General features: G+C 44.5%; 1 protein-coding gene across 1 annotated transcript in view; it reads right to left on the reverse strand.

Annotated features, from left to right (window-relative positions):
• gabbr2 (gamma-aminobutyric acid (GABA) B receptor, 2) overlaps window positions 1-20512 on the reverse strand; it is a 1342876-nt gene that overhangs the window by 1208422 nt on the left and 113942 nt on the right. The gene's annotated exons all lie outside the window — the stretch shown is intronic.

Below are 20512 nucleotides of genomic sequence, written 5' to 3' on the forward strand. Positions count from 1 at the left end.
CAACTGTAACACTGGCATTTACCCAACAAAGTGGAAAATTGCCCAGGTATGTCCTGTCTACAAAAAGCAGGACAAATCCAATCCAGCCAGTTACTGCCTCATCAGTCTACTCTAGATCATCAGCAAAGTGGTGGAAGGGCTGGGATTTTACTGGCCCCTGGGTGGTGGGCTAGGTGGACAGTGCGGGGCGCTGGTGAAATACCAGGGAGCTGTGTCAGGAGGGCTTCCCAATCCAATCCTGCCACCAAACCATTTACCCAGTGGTGGGAACAGCAGTACAAACGGAGGCAGGTGTTCAATTTACAAAATTAAAGGGCCAATTAACAGCCATTTTCCCAGGCTGCTGGCATTTTGCTGGTGGCAGAGTGGCCCCACTCCTTGTGGGGAGGCTGCCAGCAATATGGAAGCATCCTCTCAGCGACTTCCTTGGGGGGGGGCCTTGGTTTCCAGAGGCTCTGTGGCCCAAGGAGGGCACCTCCAGTGGCAATGGCCGCTTGCCCAGCTCTGTCGCTGCCGCTGGAGGGGTTATACTCTGATTGCTGGGGCCTGAATACCTGGTACCAGCAGAGCAACAACTTTCTAACCTTCTCTTCAACTGCCCATCAAAATAGAGGCACCCTCTCATTTTCCTTGCAGTCTCAACAGTGGCGACTCTCTCAGTAGTGCTGTTGAAGCTGCAGAGCTGCCGACCCTGTGATTGGACCAGCAGCATGGAGAGGCAGTCTGCTCTCCTTAATTGGGTGGTGGGCCTGGCAGTGGCCTCTTAATTGGCCATTCCTGGGAAGATTGCTGCCATGGTCCTGCTGCCTACCTGAGCAGGCTCGGGACTCGCATTTGGTCCTGATGGCGGGGACTTAACCTCATGCCGGGAAAATCATGGCCAAGGTAATGTTGACTGTGCTATCAAACGGCATTTCTGACCAATAATCTGCTCACTGATGCACAGTTTGGGTTCCGCCAGGCGAATCAGCTCTAAACCCCATTCCAGCCTTGCTCCAAGCATGGACCAAAGATTCCAGAGGTGAGGTGAGAGTGACTGCCCATGACATCAAGGCAGCATTTGACCATGTGTGGCATCAAGGAGCCATAGCAACATTGAAGGCGATGGGAATCAGGGGGAACTCTCCGCTGATTGGAGTCATACCTAGCACAACGGAGGATTGTTGTGGTTGTTCGAGGTCAATCATCTCAGTCCCAGGACATCAGTGCAGAAGTTCCTCAGAGTAGTGTCCTAGGTCCAGCTAACTTCAGTTGCTTCATCAATGATCTTCCCTCCATCATAAAGTTAGAAGTAGGGATGTTTACTGATGATTACAGTGTTCAGTATCATTCACAACTCCCCAGATACTGAAGTCGCCCATGTCCATATGCAGCATGACCTGGACAACATCCAGGCTTCGGCTGATAAGTGGCAAGTAATATTTGCAAGTGCCAGGCAATGACCATCTCCAACAAAGTGAATCTAACCATCTCCCCTTGAAATTCAACGACATTACTATTGTTGAATCCCCCACCATCAATCTCCTGGGGGTTACCACTGACCAGAAACCTCATTGAACCAGCCACATAAATACTGTAGCTACAAGAATAGGTCAGAGGCTGTGAATGTTGCGGCAAGTAAGTTAAGTCCTGACTCTCCAAAGCCTGTCCACCATCTACAAGGCATAAGTCAGGAACGTGATGGAATATTCCCTACTTGCCTGGATGAGTGCAGCTCCAATAACACTCGTGAAGCTTAACACCATCAGGGACAAAGCAGCTCCCTTGATCGGCACCCCATTCACCACCTTCAACATTTACTCACTCTACCACTGGCGCACAGTGGCAGCAGTGTGCACTGCAGCAACTAACCAAGCATCCTTCAACAGCACCTTCTAAACTCGCGACCTCCACCACCTTAGAAGGACAAGGGCAGCAAGCATATGGGAACCTTGCCACCTGCAAGTTCCCCTCCAAGTCATACACCATCCTGACTTGGAACTATATCGCCCTTTCTTCACTGTCACTGGGTCTAAATCCTGGAATGCCCTAACAGCACTATGGGTGCACTTACAGCAGAGGGACTGCAGCAGTTAAAGAAGGCAGCTCACCACCAGCTTCTCAAGGGCAATTAGGGATGGATAATAAATGTTGGCCTTGTCAGTGATGCTCACATCCCATGAATGAATTTTAAAAAATCATTTATTTACTTTCTGTTTACTTAAAGTAGTTTCCTTGCTCCTTTCAAAATTATTTTGTTGATTAAATGTGAAATTTTCTGATGTATGTTTGCTCTCGACAGAGGTTTAACCCAAATTCAGAAAAATAAAACTCAAAAGTCAGAAGGGATTTATATACCCTGAACAGTCTTGACAGGGTGGATGTGGAAAGGATGTTTCGTCTTGTGGGTGAGTCCAGAACTAGGGGGCACTGTTTAAAATTAGGAGTCGCCCTTTTAGGACCGAGATGAGGAGACGTTTTTTCTCTCAGACTGTTGTCCAACTTTGGAACTCTGCCTCAGAAGGTGGTGGAGGCAGGGTCATTGAATATTTTTAAGGCGGAGGTAGATAGATTCTTGTTAGGCAATGGAATCAAAGGTTATTGGGGGTAGATGGGAGTGTGCAATTCCAAACACAAATAGATCAGCCATGATCTTATTGAATGGCGGAGCAGGCTAAAGGGGCCAAATGGCCTACTTCTGCTCCCAATTAGTATGTATACCCAGATAAAACTAATTGGAGTTTGCAAGGGCTAATAGCATTTACATTTAGACTTAACTTTATTTAATGTGGTTTTAAGCAAGGTAGCACATACTAATATGATTTGCTTAACACTGAAATTGTTATGAGGCATTGATAAAGTGGTTGTGGCTCCAGTCATTCCTGTTTTGTGCCTTGAATGTCTTAATGTCACACCCAGTGAAGCTGAGTATATTCAGATCCTATTCTTTACTCAACACATATATCAATTGCCTGGCTAATAAACCACAGGCCAATAATGCATGTCAGCATTTACTTTGTCACTGCAAAAGTGTCATCAATCTTCTGTGGAATTGAACCAAGAAGACCAGATCTAGTGAACATGGAACACCTCAATAGCACATCCATCAGTCAACTAAACTTACGTGGTTAAAATCAATTATTACTGTTGAATAAACAATTGATATGAATATGCTTTGGAGAACCTGGTAAATATCAAGATCAGTCTGTAAAAGTTTAATATGATATTGGTGATTATATCACAATAAAAGTGAAATCATTTTTTCTGTTCTAAATCAATATAGACCAGTAAAGAATATATAGGATTTGTATGCGATGGTTGACGTCATTGAGACTGTACAAAAGAGGCAAAGTTAGGGCTGTGCAAACAATACAACAGGCGAGAAGGAAGCTTCCTTTTTAAAGTTATCTTAGAAATCAAATAGAAAAGTGCAGAACAGTACTTTCTAACCAAACTCATTGCACAGTTGCTGAGGAAGTTAATGACTAGTTTTGTATCAATCCATCTGTGCTTCTTCTGTGTGTTTGGTACAATAAATAATATATAAGTAGTAAGTGCATTATTTTTAAACACTTTGCTTCTTCCATTTCCATTTCATTTTATATATGCACTTTATTCGGGTCAATTTTAACTGTAAGTGCATTCGGGCAGGGGTGCGAAGTGAGAGGGAAATCCCCGTGAGGAACTGAACACGAGGCTTAGACTATTTTATCTATTTGGATTAAGCAGTACAGAGTTCCATGGAACCCTTTGGTGAGCGGGTTATTGGTGATTAAGTGCCACTTGCTGACAACTCCTTCCATCATTTTGCTTATGATTGAGAGTAGGCTGATGGGTCGTTAATTGGCCAGGCTGGATTTGTTCTGTTTTTCGTGGATACCTGGGCAATTTTCTACATTGAAGAGTGATGGTGGGAACCTCAGCAGGAGTAAAAATATGTGTGTACATATGTCTATATATAAAAATTAACGATGTACTTCATTCTCAAATCAACAGTGGCTATTAATAAATCTGTTTGACACATAAAAAAGGACATTTCAGGAATCTTGCAGCCAAATGTGTTTTATGTAAATTGGATTTTTTGCATTCAAAAACAAGATGTGCATGTATAGTTGCTGACAAACTAATTATGTTGTGAGATGATATGAAATAACTGCAGACATGGGATAAATTAATTGCATCTGGGAGTTATGCATGAGTAACATGTAAAAATACCAACATAGGCAGTGGTGTGATTTGTGTATATTTTTAAACCAAAGCAGTACATGAGTACTAAGGGAATTATGAATGCTTCATTATATAACATGAAAATTAAGTATGCTTTCCTGGATTTGAGTAAGTTGTATGTTATATGGGGACTCTACCTGCTTAAAGCCACGACCGGCTGTCCACAAACAGCAATGAGAAACTTATTTAGGTGGATGTCCTACGATCTTCTCTAATTGGGAGCATGAAATAAACAAGCCTTTGAAAAATAAAAACAGAAAATGCTGGGAATACTCAGCAAGTCTGGCAGTATCAGGGGAGAGAGAAACAGAGTTGGGCTGGATTTTACCATGAGTTTTTGGGATCCCAACATTGGAATAAATGGACGCCTTGAGCCCACAATGCCGGCAGCGAGGCCAGCTCGGCAATCTTCCTGGAGGCGTTCAATGTCCAGGATGACGGGCGGGCTCCCAATGCTGCTGGACCAATCAGAGGACCGGCAGTTCTGGAGCTTCAGCAGCCCCACCGGGAGAGGTGGGCACTGCTCAGGCAGGTCGGGGACTATGAGGGTGCCTCAACACAGAGGCACCCTCAGAGATGTGGCTCTAAAATTAAAATTCAGAGGGGCTAAGCCATTAGGCCCCTTGAAGCCCTCAGTGACCTCTCTTTTGCACCAGTGGATGGAAAACTAGATGATGCAAATATTTCCTGCTCCAGCCTAGAAGCAGCCCGACATGTGAGAGATCGTGGCCAAGGTCACCTTCACAATCACTGGCAATGCTGGCCTCATTCTGCTCAGAGGTTTCTGTTGTTGCTGCAGCTGGTGGCACATTTCAGTGTGGACATTCTTAGTGAAGCACAAATGTCTGACAAGCTGTTCCTCACTGAGGTTCAAGTAGGAGAATTGCTCCCAGAACACCCTCAGTGGATATGGCTTCCTGCTGAGAACCTTTCATGCCCTCATCTTCCTCCCTCTTAGATTAGATTAGAGATACAGCACTGAAACAGGCCCTTCGGCCCACCGAGTCTGTGCCGACCAGCAACCACCCATTTATACTAATCCCATATTCCGACCAAACATCCCCATCTGTCCCTATATTTCCCTAACACCTACCTATGCTCGTGACAATTTATAATGGCCAATTTACCTACCAACCCTCAAGTCTTTTGGCTTGTGGGAGGAAACCGGAGCACCCGGAGAAAACCCACGCAGACACAGGGAGAACTTGCAAACTCCACACAGGCAGTGCCCAGAATCGAACCCGGGTCCCTGAAGCTGTGAGGCTGCAGTGCTAACCACTGCGCCACTGTGCCGCTCTTCCAGCAGCTTGTCCTGCTCTGCTCATTCTCCCTATCATGTCCAAGGAAAATGCATACTATTGAATCCATGTCTGGGAGCAAATAGTTTATGCCGGATCCTTGAAGTCAGGACTAAATCCTTCAGCACATGCTGTATTATTCCCTGTAAACTTCAGCAACCTTAAAAAACTCTAGAAACCACCAAACACTCCTACAATCACAGCAAAAGCCAGTAGAAATCAATCAGCAACTAACCCTGAAAATTGATCCCTTTAAATAGCACTGCCGAGGGGATCCTTTCTGCTGCTGAAGGCATGCTCAGCTGTGTGTCTTTAGCTGGTTAGCTGGAGTGTAGAGCTCCAAAATGGTGGCACTGGCATCAAATCAGCGCTACACACAGACTGACATCATGAACAGCCTATTTCGCACACGTTCCCTGCATGCATGTTAATGTCCTCATCAAAATGACAAAATGGCACTTGTAGCACTGAAAAAACAGGTGCTAAGCAGCTGAATTTTGCAGCCAATATATTTAATTGAGAGAAGCATAGTAAATCTCTGTTTCACCTGGAAGGAGTGTTTGGGGCCATGGACGTTTGGAAGGGAGGATGAAGAAGAACAGGTGTTGCATATACTGCACTTTCATGGTAAGGTTTCATGATAAGTCTTCCAAAAATTCATTAAGAATTAATGTTTTTTTTTCAAATATTAGTTAGATCTTAATGTTCTTGCCATAATTGGATCGTAGACCATTACATACCCCTGTGACCAGTTATAAAAATATACAATCAGCAGTTAATAGAATCCACCACTGAACTGATTTGTGACTATCATTTGCACTACATTACACTATAATGAAGAACATTTCTATGACTACCAATACGAATTATTTAACTATGAATAAGTTATTTCATATATATTGCAAGTTTTTTGCAAATTTGGTCCAACAATTACAGGATTTTAAGGCAATTTTTGTGTTTCCTTTTCAGTAGGTGCAACTGTTTCACAGACTATGATTATGTCCTCTGATCTTAAAGCATATCCTGATGCAATCATGAAAAAGTGGTTGGCAATTTTTTTGTTAGAAGAGAAACAACATGTGGCAGAGCTATACATCATTTTCACATTAATGATGTTGTGGACAAACAATGTAACAATTTTAATGATATGTTGATAAATCCACAAATTACAGACATAACTATTCAAAAGTATAAACATACACTGATATGCAACCCCACCCATATAATTTCAACATCAGAAATTGCAGTATAAATGAAATTCCAACTACATTCCTAAATCCATAACATAATGTAAAAAAAGGTCCATTGCGCTTGTAGATAAACAAGGTGTTGTTTGCCAAGGACTTCTCATAAAGGTTGCGCCCTACCTCTCGCCATCAGGATAGCTGGCAAGTGGGCGCTAGACACTCAACAGCAGTATAGCTTTGTGGATTGGTCAGTTAAGACTTGCATCTACATGTCTAACTGAATACAGCAACTGCCCATCTCTACAGAATGCACAGCAACAAGTGAGTCATACAGCACATAGATCAGGTTATTGCAGTTTGCTTCAGTTTATCTAAGAGGCATTTTAACATAACTATGTTCACAGTCAAATTATCTTATTTTGGTTCCCACAATTTTGATACCCTACCTGTTTTCACTCCCACTGTACTGCACTGAAAGGTGGGTCCTCACCCAATTTCTAGTATTATGGTTAAACAGCTGTGCTACCAACTGCTACTGGATCATGCTTAGGATGAAATTCTCCAATTGTGTCCCCAATGAGCAACTATATCTGTTCATGGATCAAAGACCCCTGTCAGAATTAATACACTAACAACAGCTCCAATGAATTTGATCTGCTGTCTTCAAGGACAAAGATAAGCAAGTTGCACAAGCCAACAGAGGGAAAACATTTCACAGGCAGGCCAAGAGATTTGAACCATTATGAACACAGGGGCTAACCTGGGAATCCAAACAATGTTGAACAAAAGCAGTGATAAGGATTGATACCATGCGGAATGCAGTGGCAGATCTAGATATCCATAGCATGCTGAAAACAGAATATACAGAAGGATCTTAAACACACCGAATGCAATGACAGACCAAGGGATTCTACCCATGCTGAATAAAATGGCAGGCATATAATCTAAATTACACTGAACAAAAAGGCAGACAGAGGGATTTGATCCACTTGCAGTTTGGCGTTCTGCCGTCTGTTTGGATGGTCTTTGCTGGTCAGTATTTCAAGTTGGTCCAAGTTGCTGAACATCTGCTCTATGCTAGCTTGGATTTCATTTCCACCAAGTGAACAGACTGTGTGTCCACCTCCTCCAGCCTTCTCATATGGGTCTGCACCTCATGGATCTGCTTATTGGTCTGTCATAGAGTGTCTCCATCCTGGGTGCAGGTAGTGCTAAGCTGGGCTGATCTATACATCTGTGGGAAGCTTATTCCATGTTTAAACAGATAAAGTTCCCATAGAACAGACAACTATCACAAATGCAGGGGGATTAAAAACGCATTAATGTGAAGCTGCTGCACTGTATGGGGAATGAGACAGCGATAGAGTCACAAGAGATCTCTGACAAAGTAAAGTATTTTTATAGCGGTACAGTGCAAGCATGTGCATGGGCTTATCACTGCACCTTCATTTCTCAAGTTTTAAAAAGATCTCAACCAAATCCAAAAGAAACTCAAGCACACATCCCTTGGCTTCTGTACTGCACAATGGGGACAATGAACACATCAGTTGAGTTTTTTCATTCATTCATGGACTGTGGGCATTGCTGACAAAGCCAGTATTTACTGCCCTTCCCAATTGCTCTTGAGGAGATGGTGGTGAGCTGCCTTCTTGAACCACTGCAGTGCATGTGGTGAAGGTACACCCACAGTGCAGTTAGGAAGGGAGTTCCAGGATTTTGGGCCAGTGATATGGAGGAACAGCGATATATTTCCAAGTCAGGATGATGTGTGACTTGGAAGGGAACTTGGAGGTGGTGGTGTTCCCATGCACCAGCTGCCGTTGTCCTTCGAGTGGAGGCTGTCAGCGAAGCCTTGGGGAGTTGCTGCAGTGCATCCTAAAGATGGTGCACACTGTAGCTATGATGCATCAGTGGTGGAGGGAATAATATTTAAGATCGGGGATGGGTTGCCAATTAAGTGTGCTGCTTTGTCCTGGATGATGTTCAGCTTCTTGAGTGTTGTTGGAGCTGCACTAATCCAGGCAACTGGAGAGTATTCCATTACAGTCCTGACTAGTGCCTTGTAGATGGTGGACAGGCTTTGGGGAGTCAAGAGATGAATTACTCACCACAGAATACTCAGCCTTTGACCTGTTCTTGTAGCCACAGCATTTATGTGACTGGTCCACTGAAGTTTCTGGTCAATGGTGACCCCCAGGATATTGATGGTGTGGGATTGGACAATGGTATGACTGTTGAATGTTAAGGGAAGGTGATTAGACTATCTCTTGTTGGAGATGGACATTGCCTAACAGTTGTGTGGAGCAAATGTTACCTGCCACTTATCAGCCAAAGCCTGAATGTTGTCCTGGTCTTGCTGCATGCAGGCAGGGACTGCTTCAACTTCTGAAGAATTGTGAATGGAAGACAGCCACTGAGGGAATGCACAAGGGTGATTAGTTAATGTTGCATGCTATATGGCATGATTCCATTTTGCTTTGGATGTTTATTTTGTGGTGGCTTTTATTATTGCTTGTGGCAAGGTAAAAGCTGTGCTGGCCAGTAACAAAGTGAAGGTAAGATGTGGGTCTGTTGGTGAATGGGAAATTGGGGTTGTATTTACTGTTAACACAATTGAATGAAGTGATCACTGACATCCCAGCAAAGAGCTATATTGGTTGCCTCCTCCCTTTCTCTTCCTTCTCCTCTTCCTGCTGCTCCTCGGTTGCTCGTGCTATACCTGGTGGCAAGGGCTGAGACCTCTCTGTCCTTGACCTACTACAGTGTTCCAATGAAGCTCAAACTTAAGCTCGAGGAACTGCACCTTATCTTTTGATTATGAACTTTACAGCCTTACGGACTCAACATTATCTTCAACAATGTCATACCATAATCTCTGCTCCCATTTTGTTTCCTTTCTCTTTGCATCTTTTGATCTTACTCTTGTTTTTCTCTTTTTTTTTACTTTTAGGTGGCAGCTGTTCATCATTCTGCCATTCACACCTCCTGTAGACACATCTTTTGTTTCTTTACTTGTCCCATTACCACTCCCTTTAGCCCTGCACTATCAACCCTTTTGTCATTTAAACACTCCTATCTTGCACCCTATCACAGACCTTTCCGTTTGTTCTTTTTCCACCCTCCCTCATTTCAACTTCTTAAAATCTATTACATTTCTAACCTTTCACAGTTCTGATGAAAGACCATTGACTTGAAACATTTACTCTGTTTGTCTCTCCATAGATGTTGCCTGACCTGCTGAGTATTTCTGTTTTTTATTTCTGTTTTCCAGCATGCACTGTATTTTGCTTTTGTATCCAGCTAACTGCACTGTTATATTAAATCAATCACAACTCAAAGTGCATTCAAGTTTGTAATACAAAAATAGATTAAGTGTAAAATACAAGCTATACATTTTCAACAAAGACAATAGTCTGATACCTCCATGCACCTTGCAGAACATTAAGAATGTTTTTTGTATATGCTTCAGATACTCTGGAATAATATGGTAGACGTTCAAAACTCCCATATGCAGATTGCCTACCAGAATATCCTATAGGGAAGGAAATCTACCATCCTTACCTGGTCTGGCCTACATGTGCCTCCAGACCCACAGCAATGTGGCCCAGCAAGCCACTCAGTTGTCAAGGGCAATTAGGGATGGGGAACAAATGCTGGCCTTGCCAGCGATGCCTACATCCGTCATGAAAGAATAAAAAAAAAGTTAACCTAATTAACAATGGGTTTTGGCTGAACAGACATTTAAGCCATCAAGTCATTATTTTGTGAAAGATAGCATGGTGTTCTGTCAATATCACCTTATCTGGCACTTCAATTTGAGTAGTAATATATTAAGCAAGCTGCTTATTTATTTAGAGATACAGCACTGAAATAGGCCCTTCAGCCCACCAAGTCTGCGCCAACCAACAACCACCCATTTATACTAACCCTGCAGTAATCCCATATTCCATACCACCTACTAGGGGCAATTTACAATGGCCAATTTACCTATCAACCTGCAAGTCTTTGGCTGTGGGAGGAAACCGGAACATCCAGCGAAAACCCATGCAGTTACAGGGAGAACTTACAAACTCCGCACAGGCAGTACCCAGAATCGAACCAGGGTCCCTGGAGCTGTGAGGCTGCTGTGCTAACCACTGCGCCACTGTGTTCAATCCATCCAATTTGTTTTCCCAGCCAACCCACCAGACTTAGCTTGCCCACCATTAATGAAAGTTCTCATGACTTCATCTCTTCAAGAGGAAATCCAGTAAGGCCAGAACTTTTCTTTTCCAGCTTTGTCTGTAAGTAGTCACGGGGGACAAAAGTGTCATCATTAAAGTTTCAAATGGATGATAAGACAGATCAGATGCAGCACTGAAATGCCACTGCGTAATGTTTTATTCATAATACATTCAATCTTTTACAATATGTTTCCTTCCAGCTGATCTAGATTTTATTCACCAAAAGGCCAGCAGATTCAGCAAAATGAAATATAAAGTATGTCAACTGAAGGTTTTCATACGTTTTCAATATCAGCTTGTGAATGAATATTATTCCTGATAAAAATAAAATGACAGCACATTGCAATAAATATTATACATAACAGACACTCTAAAGCAACACTTTCATTCTTTGGGTGATATTGTCAGAAGGCGGCGTTTAAGAGTGCTTTGATTACACTGATTCAATTGCTAACAAGATTACATCCTTTTAACCATGGCAGCTATTTTTTCTAACCCAATTTTGGGGTAGAATTTTTATTTAATACTGAGCACTAGTTTGAAGATATCATGCATTATGAAAGACTCACAGTGAAGTAATTCGGAAGAGAACCTATCCGGGGACAAGCAAAATGTTAAAGCTGTATTTGCAGCTGTGTGGGTGGATTCATGTGGGTGGCTATGTTCGTTAGCTGCAAAATGCACAATGGCTGCAATGCCATGACTTATTTAGTTTTTTTTTAAAGAACTCATTTCAATGCTGTCTTTTAGTTTTGTCTTATTTCCCCAATTCAATGAAAGAAAAAAAAGAGTTTCATATAAAATATTACTCTATATCTCTTTTTCGACAAATCTTGCATCATCCAGAAATGGTGAAAAGACTAAATATTCTTTATGATTCTCTTCCTACAATCCAAGGTTTTATGTCACATCTTCATGTATTAGACCAGGGTTGCCCAACATATGGCCCGTAGGCCAGAATCTGGCCTGCCAAATGTTTCCAACTGGCCCGCCAAGGATGAGAATTTTCCACTGGAAATCTGCCATTGGCTTCTCCCGGCTCACCAAATCCTTCTGCGCCTGACAACAGCTGCAGCTCCTTTACTAACATGGTGGAGATGCTTCACTGCCATGTCTTCCTTTACCAAGATCTCTTCAGTACCTTATGTTCTGGCTTCTTTAGTAAGATGGCAGTGCCCGAGCTGAGCTGCCTGTCTACCAGCACTTCCTGCCCAAACTCCATTACCAGTGTGGCCTTCCCGGCCTTGAGCTCAGGCCCCAGGCCCAATTTTGGCTCTGCCTGTGTATGGACCTGGCCTAGGCCTCAGGCCCCAGGCTCTTCATATCTGCCACCATCACTGAGGAGGAGTCGGCAGGGTCCAGGTCTGGGCCATATGGGCAGGGTGCCAGGGTTACCGGGCCCTGGGAGCAGGGCAGCGGGGGGGATCACAGAAGGAGTGAGTGAGAGAGACACACACAGAGACCGCGATAGGGACACAGAGATGGCGAGAGATAGACAGAGACAAAGAGAGACAGAGATGGAGACATACAGAGACAGACAGAGAGAGAGACAGAGAAAGAGAGAGAGAGACACACACAGACAGAGACACATAAAGACAGAGAGACACAGAGCGAGAAAGACACAGAGACAGAGAGACACACACACACACACAGAGGCATTGAGAGAGAGACACAGAGAGTGAGAGATAGAGATTCACACACACACACACACACACACACAGACACAGACACAAAGAGAGAGAGACATAGAAAGGGAGAGAGGGGGGAAGCGGGTGCTATCAAGATCATTCCTGACAGATGGACATCTATCCCGAATACTCTGCATTGCTACATCAAGCATGTAGGCAGATATTGCCTACTTCTGCATGCAAAAACAATGCCAGGCATCTCACTAAATCAGTGTTCAACACAGTGATGAGAAAGTAAGCTAATAAATTAGTCTTCTCATTTATACCTTCTTCACAAAAATGTGCATTTTTGTGATTTTGATTATTAGTAAAATAAATTTCTAATACCTTTATCTTTCTGAAATTTGCTTACCGGCCCCCTATGGAGGACAAAAATTATAATGCGGCCCCTCACGAAAAGGTTGACAACCCTGTATTAGACCCTGTTATAATCTAACCAAATTTTTTTTTTCAGTGTAAATTGAATATGGTTTCTACAGGTGACTAGTTCCCTGGTCTAATAGTCCTGCCTACTACCATATAGTTGAGTCCATAGTTGTCAATTATGGTGCGTCAAAGATCATTACAAAGCTCCACACAAATAATTAGTTTGTTGGGATTTTCAATTATTTTTTCCAATGTTCTAATCTTTTCTGCTCATTACTCCTGAATGTACTGTCACATGGGTATCTCCATCCCAGGCCAGGCCCCTAACAGTCAACAGCTGTTGAACCATTGAGAGCTACAAAGAAGCTTGTTTATGTCATAAGCCAGTGTCATCACACATACTTTCTACCACAGGGTCCAAGATAGCAATAAGAAATGGGGCCTTGTTATGTTTTTCTGCCTCCTTAACCCAGAATATTGAAATCAATTGTAGCATTGCCCCAGCTGTGAGATCCACGAAATTAAATCTGCTAACTAACCTTTTTTAGTAAAACTACATTTTTTAAAATTCAAGATAAAGTAATAAACAGATCAAGGGAAATACAATTAATGCATTTGTACTTTCAAGCAGAGATAAAGAAAAAGATTTGCTGCTTTTTCTGATTCAGACTTTTCTTTTTGACAAGGTACTTTATTTTTCTTTTTGCTGTGTTTGTTTTATAATTCCTTCCCCCTCCCTTCCCTTTATATCCACAAGAAAAGTTTGGAAACAATTAAATTGTTATGATTCTTTGTTAAATAATAAGGGAACACAATAGTTATACCTGGCGGAGACGAGTATATCATATTCACCCACAAATGTCACTTCCACAATGGGCTCCATGTGTTGAAAATTGCTGGTTCAATGATGCTTCATTGTACCTCTGGATGATACACTCATCCTACCAGTTCTATTTCATACACTCTTGAAAAATCACTACAACATATTAATTGCACACTAAGATTCATTCTTTCTCTCTCTCTTCAGATTAGCAGTCCTCCTTATTTTCCTTGTTTTATCTGACTATGGCATTTTCTTCTTGTAACTTTCAGGCATTTCTACAAGCGGCAGATATTGCAATGGTGCAATGTGTTTGAATATTGCAATAGGATTCTATGGGAGGATGAGTTACGTGGGCTGATTAGCTTCCTGCATCTGCATTATCTGTGTGATCTTACAGAGATGTAGACTGTGCATTGGGATGCCATGTGGTTTGTAAAATCTGAAATTGATATTCACATGATGATTGGAACAAACATCCCAGAATTTCTGAAGCCTTTTCAGGACTACTTTCTGCCATGAGAAGTCTCATGTGATGCAATTGTGTTACCAACTGATGTGCTGATGTTCACCAAGAGAAATGCAAATGTTGCTACTCAATCTGCTTATCAAAATTAGGCTCTACAGCTTTACTTTCACACACGTCTGTAGCCCACATTTTAAATAAGTCAATTCTAGACATACACTAACAATTGGTAAGAAATAATGAAAATGTTATGTTTCTGATCATTGGATACTGTTACGATCAGGTGAGGAGGGAAGGATAGGCTCCCCTGTTGTCCCTCTCCTTGTTTGACCGCAACAGGGTTTATTCCTTTTTAAACAGTGAATGTGTTCACCAACGTGAAACTGCTTGCGCATACGATGGGTATGCAGGAACATCCCGAAGGGGAAGGACTGGGACTAGCGAGGACAAATGGTATGGGAAGCAACAACTAATTTTTAGTAAAAAATGGGTATAAGAATTGCTTCCATTAATGTGCGTAGCATTAAATCGACTACGCGATGTGTTTCAACCTTGGATTACCTTGCCAAGGTCAAAGCCGACCTACTGTTTCTGCAGGAGTGTGGAATACCACACCTCAGCACCTACAGGCAGTGGTCGCGATGGTGGTCCCACGGGCCATCGATCTGGTCGGGGGGTAATGACTGCCGTTCCTCCGGCCTGGGTATTCTGCTGCGGGGAGGTAACTTCACCATCTCCGAAGTTAAGGAGGTGGTGGGCGGCCGCCTCCTCGTAGCAGACGTGATGTACAACAACGCTCCGCTCCGGTTGATCAACGTGTACGTCCCGGTACAACGCAGCGAGCGGCTGACCGTCTTCCAGCAGCTCCCACTGCTGCTGGCGACGTCCAGGCCGGTCATCCTAGGCGGTGACTTCAACTGCATCATCGATGCGGCTGGACGATCCGGCAGTGAAGACAGCAAACTGGACGCTACGTCCAGATTCCTAATAGAAACAGTTAAGGATGCCAAACTGCACGACGTCTTCAGCAAACCTGCAGACGGAGCGCAGCGCAGATACACATGGTCAAGATCGGACGGGTCTGCCCGTTCCAGGATTGACTTCCTGTTTGTGTCCCGTGCGGTCATGGTCGGATCCACCGACGTCAAGCCGGTGTTCTTCTCCGACCACTGCCTCTTACTGGCCGACTGTCACTTACAGGACGACCAGCGGGTTGGCAGAGGGACGTGGAAGCTCAATGCGACACTGCTGACCCCAGAGAACGTTGAGGAACTCAAAAGGGATTACAATGGTTGGAGGACCGTGAAACCCCTCTTTGAGTCTCCAGTTCACTGGTGGGAAGCGATTAAGGAGAACATCAAGAGGTTCTTCATCCACAAAGGTGTTCAGAAGGCGAGAGAGAGACAGAGGGAACTGTCCCGACTCCAGAAAATTATGCAAAATCTACTCCGGTTGCAGTCAATGGGGGTCGAGGTCAAGAAGGACCTCCAAGAGGTGAAGAGCCAGCAGGCCTCGCTCTTTGCCAAGGAGGCCTCCAAGATCATCTTCCGGTCCAGAGTCCGTTCCATCGAGCAGGATGAGACGTGCTCGCGTTACTTCTTCCAAAAGGTACACAGAGAGAGCTCTGTTATCAGCAGCCTGAAGGAAGAAGATGGCTCGGTAACGTCTTCGCAGCCCGACATACTCAGGATCAGCAAATCCTTTTATGCTGGGCTGTATGATGACGCGAAGCCCACAGACAGCAGAGCCTCCCAGTCCTTCCTGTCATCTATCACAGAGGTCTTAGATGACAGCAGGAGGGAGAGACTGGACAAGCCGCTAACTCTGGACGAGCTGACAAAGGCCGTCGAGTCTTTCGAGACGAGTAAAACTCCCGGGAGCGACGGCTTACCGGTCGAGTTGTACTCGGCCCTGTGGGACTGGGTCGGCCCAGACCTGCTGGAAGTATACGAGAGTATGCTCCTGGCCGGCAGCATGTCAGAATCCATGAGAAAAGGCATCATCACCCTCATTTACAAGCAGAAGGGGGAGAGGGCAGAAATCAGAAATTGGCGGCCCATCTCACTGCTTAATGTTGATTACAAGATTCTGTCCAAAGTCATAGCCTGTCGAGTCAAGTCTGCTCTGGAGTTGGTGATTCACCCCGATCAGACCTGTACTGTACCCGGCAGGAAGATCTCTGATAGTCTCGCGCTACTCAGGGATACGATCGCCTATGTACGGGACAGGAGGGTGGACACCTGCCTCATCAGCCTGGACCAGGAGAAGGCTTTTGACAGGATATCGCACACCTACATGATGGACGTGCTTTCCAAAATGGGGTTTGGGGAGGGAATCTGCAATTGGATCCAACTGCTCTACACAAACATCAGTAGCGCAGTGTCAATCAACGGGTGGGAATCTGAAAGTTTCCCGATCAAATCTGGAGTCAGACAGGGCTGTCCTCTGTCCCCGGTCTTGTTTGTTTGCTGTATTGAACCCTTTGCTGAGTCTATTAGGAAGGATGCGAGCATAAGAGGGGTGACAATCCCAGGCAGCGGAGGCACTCAGGTCAAAACCTCCCTGTACATGGATGACGTCGCCGTCTTCTGCTTGGATCCGCTGTCCGTGCGCAGACTGATGAGCATCTGCGACCAGTTCGAACTGGCCTCGGGAGCCAAAGTTAACCACGGCAAGAGCGAGGCCATGTTCTTTGGGAACTGGGCTGACCGATCCTTTGTCCCCTTCACCGTCAGGTCAGATTACCTGAAGGTGCTGGGGATATGGTTCGGAAGGGCCGGGGCGTGCACCAAAACATGGGAGGAGCGAGTAGCCAAGGTACGACAAAAGTTGGGCATGTGGGGGCAGCGATCTCTCTCCATTGTGGGTAAGAACCTGGTCATCAGGTGCGAGGCGCTCACGTTGTTGCTCTACGTGGCGCAGGTCTGGCCCATACCCCACTCCTGCGCCGTGGCAGTCACCCGAGCCATTTTCCGCTTCGTCTGGGGATCTAAAATGGACCGGGTCCGGAGGGACACGATGTTCAAATCTCTGGACATGGGCGGGAAAAATGTACCCAACGTGGCCCTCATCCTGATGACCACCTTCGTGTGCGGCTGCATCAAGCTATGTGTAGATCCCCAGTACGCAAACTCCAAGTGTCACTACGTGCTGAGGTTCTATCTGTCCCCGGTGTTGCGAAGGATGGGCCTGGTCACATTGCCGCGGAACGCACCATGCAGTTGGGCGGCGCCGTACCACCTATCCTTCGTGGAGCAGTTTCTGCGGAAAAACACCTTTGACCACCGGTCCATCAGGCAGTGGTCTGCACGGAATGTCCTCAAGGCCCTACGGGAAAAGGAAACGGTGGATCCTGTCGGATGGTTCCCCGAGCAGACCGTCAAAGTCATTTGGCGGAATGCCTCATCACCAGAACTTTCAAACAAGCACCAAGACGTAGCTTGGCTGGTGGTGAGAAGGGCCCTCCCCGTCAGATCCTTCATGCACACCCGAAGTCTCGCCCCCTCCGCACAGTGCCCCCGCGTTGGCTGTGGTGGGGAAGAGACGGTCGCCCACCTCCTCCTGGAATGTGCCTTTGCAAAGCAGGTGTGGAAAGAGATGCAGTGGTTTTTGTCAAGGTTCATCCCAAGCAGCTCTGTAACACAGGAGTCTGTGCTCTACGGGCTGTTCCCAGGGACGCACACCGAGACAAACATCAACTGCTGCTGGAGGACTATCAATTTGGTGAAAGACGCCCTTTGGTCTGCCCGAAACTTGCTGGTCTTCCAGCGCAAAGAGTTGTCCACCACCGAATGTTGCAGACTGGCACATTCCAAGGTCCAGGACTACGTGCTGAGGGACGCACTAAAGCTTGGGGCAGCCGCAGCAAAGGCTCAATGGGGAAAGACCACAGTGTAAGGTTCCCCCACCAAGCTGGACTGAGGGGCTGGATCAATGGGAAACCCCTCGAACTGTATCGTTAATATTCTCAATTGCTGTAAATGTAAAACTGTAATTGACATGACAATTGTGAAACGGAAGGGTTGGGAAGAAACACATGACAGTATTGAAGGAAACTGATCTCCCTTGCAATGTTTGTATTTTTTGGTGCTGTTTGGAAACTGTTTGGCAATGTAATTTTTACAGATTTTTATGAATAAAGTATATTTTGGAAAAAAAAATGTGTTCACCAATTCAGTGAGTGTTTAACCCTTTATGTGCTATTATCATAAAAGAACCAATCCGACAGGTTTTCTTGAGTTTAAACAAGAGGTGAGTTTATTGTACTTAAAATTAAATCCCGATCTCAGTGAAAATAATAAACTACGCTCCAGCTTTCACACAGGGTGGCGCAGTGGCTAGCACCGCAGCCTCACAGCTCCAGCGACCCAGGTTCGATTCTGGGTACTGCCTGTGTGGAGTTTGCACATTCTCCCTGTGACTGTGTGGGTTTCCACCGGGTGCTCCGGTTTCCTCCCACAGCCAAAGACTTGCAGGTTGATAGGTAAATTGGCCATTGTAAATTGCCCCGAGTGTAGGTAGGTGGTAGGAGAATTGTTGGGATGTGTTAGGGAATATGGGATTAATGTAGGATTAGTATAAATGGGTGGTTGATGGTCAGCACAGACTCGGTGGGCCTGTTTCAGTGCTGTATCTCTAAATAAACATGAGAATCACACACACACAAATAGGTTACAGAGTAATGAAGTAGAGTTTAGTTGTATTAGAGTCCAGTTCAAATAAAAATAATATACAGTCTGTGGGGTATGGTAATTCAGTTGTCTTCCAGATGAATTCATGGTTCCGAAGTCTCTGACTGGTAGAAGTGCACTTGCAGCTGGTTCAGGGTTTTCTTGGAGGTGGCTTTCTCCCCCAGGGTTTCTGTCTGTAGCAATGGTAGACTTGGATGCCCTGTAGTCGCAGACATGTTTGGAAACTTACGATGTTATCTGGAAAGAGAGAGACACACAACCCCACTGTGGTCTTGCACTGGTTAGCTCTCAAAGCTTGTCTCATGTGTGTAACAAAAAACTCCAAGTTCACACAGACTGCGAAGACTGTCACATGCTTTTTTCAGTATCTTTTCTTTCTTTAATGAAGTCCAAGGTCTAAGAATCCCAAACCTTTCTCAGATTGTATTGGTTCAACATTTACCCCTGGAGGTACATCTCCACTAGTGAATGCTTCAAGATGGCTTTGAATGTCCTGCTAATGAGGGTGTTATGGATAATTTACTCAACTGTCCAAACCATTGTTCTGGATGGGAGCTTTTAGACATGCATCTCCACTTTCATGTCCTGGAATGTGCGGTATTTCAATGCAAATTGTGGTGACCATCTTAGCTGCCAGTTTTTTAAAAAGGTTAAATGTAGGATTCCAGCTTTTCTTTTGAAAAGTTTAATGTAGATTTCCAACTGATGTATTAAAAATCCTCATTCACCAGAGTATGTTTCCTTGACAATATTGTCAGATTGGGAGAGGTGTAACTTCATCAGCTCACAGCTATACAGGAACAATTGCTGCTCTTACAGACAGCTATAATTTGTTTGCTGATGTGATATCTGTTTGTTAAAAATATGTAGAAAGAAGCCCTCTCACAATATACCAGATTCTATTCATCAATATGCCCAGGGTGAGAACTGCATTTAAAATGATCATCAGGCAAGGGCAGTACATTAAAGCTGGTTCATTTACAACAACATTAAAAATGAAACCATGTAGAAATGTGGCCTTAAGGAGAAATAAAGAGAAAGCTGTCCAAGAAAAGGGAAAGGAAATCAAGGCTTTGAAGAGAGAGAAAGCAAAGAATAACTTAAGAACAAAATGTCGATGGCCAGGGAAGGGCAATTAATGTGAAGTAATGAGGCATGTACAGCCTTTTGAGGAGCGTGTGAGAGAATATATACATAATCTTGAGAACATTGATACCAATGTTTACTTGGGGCTGATAAGTGAGCAGGGTGGGGGAGGGGAAGAAGGTGGATTTTTGGATATGAACCTGGAAATAAAAGTTTGCCGCACGCCCTGTAGAAATTTTCTACAGGATGTAATATACATTCTTCTGACAGATTTCCTTCTCAACAGATTGACAGGCTGCCTGCTGTCGAGCGGGAAAGCAGCCAAGGAGCCGATGTCAGGTAAGTGTGACGTTGCAGGGGAGGTTTGTTATCATGGGAGTGAGGGGGTGGAGGGTGCAGAGGTGAGGGAATCAAAGATCCCGGGGGTGGGTGGGGAAGTCGGCTGATCACGGAGGTCTGATTGCGCCGAGGTTATTTCCTT

This window comes from Heterodontus francisci, chromosome 2 (assembly GCF_036365525.1).
Source record: "Heterodontus francisci isolate sHetFra1 chromosome 2, sHetFra1.hap1, whole genome shotgun sequence".
Classification (NCBI taxonomy): Eukaryota; Metazoa; Chordata; class Chondrichthyes; order Heterodontiformes; family Heterodontidae; genus Heterodontus; species Heterodontus francisci.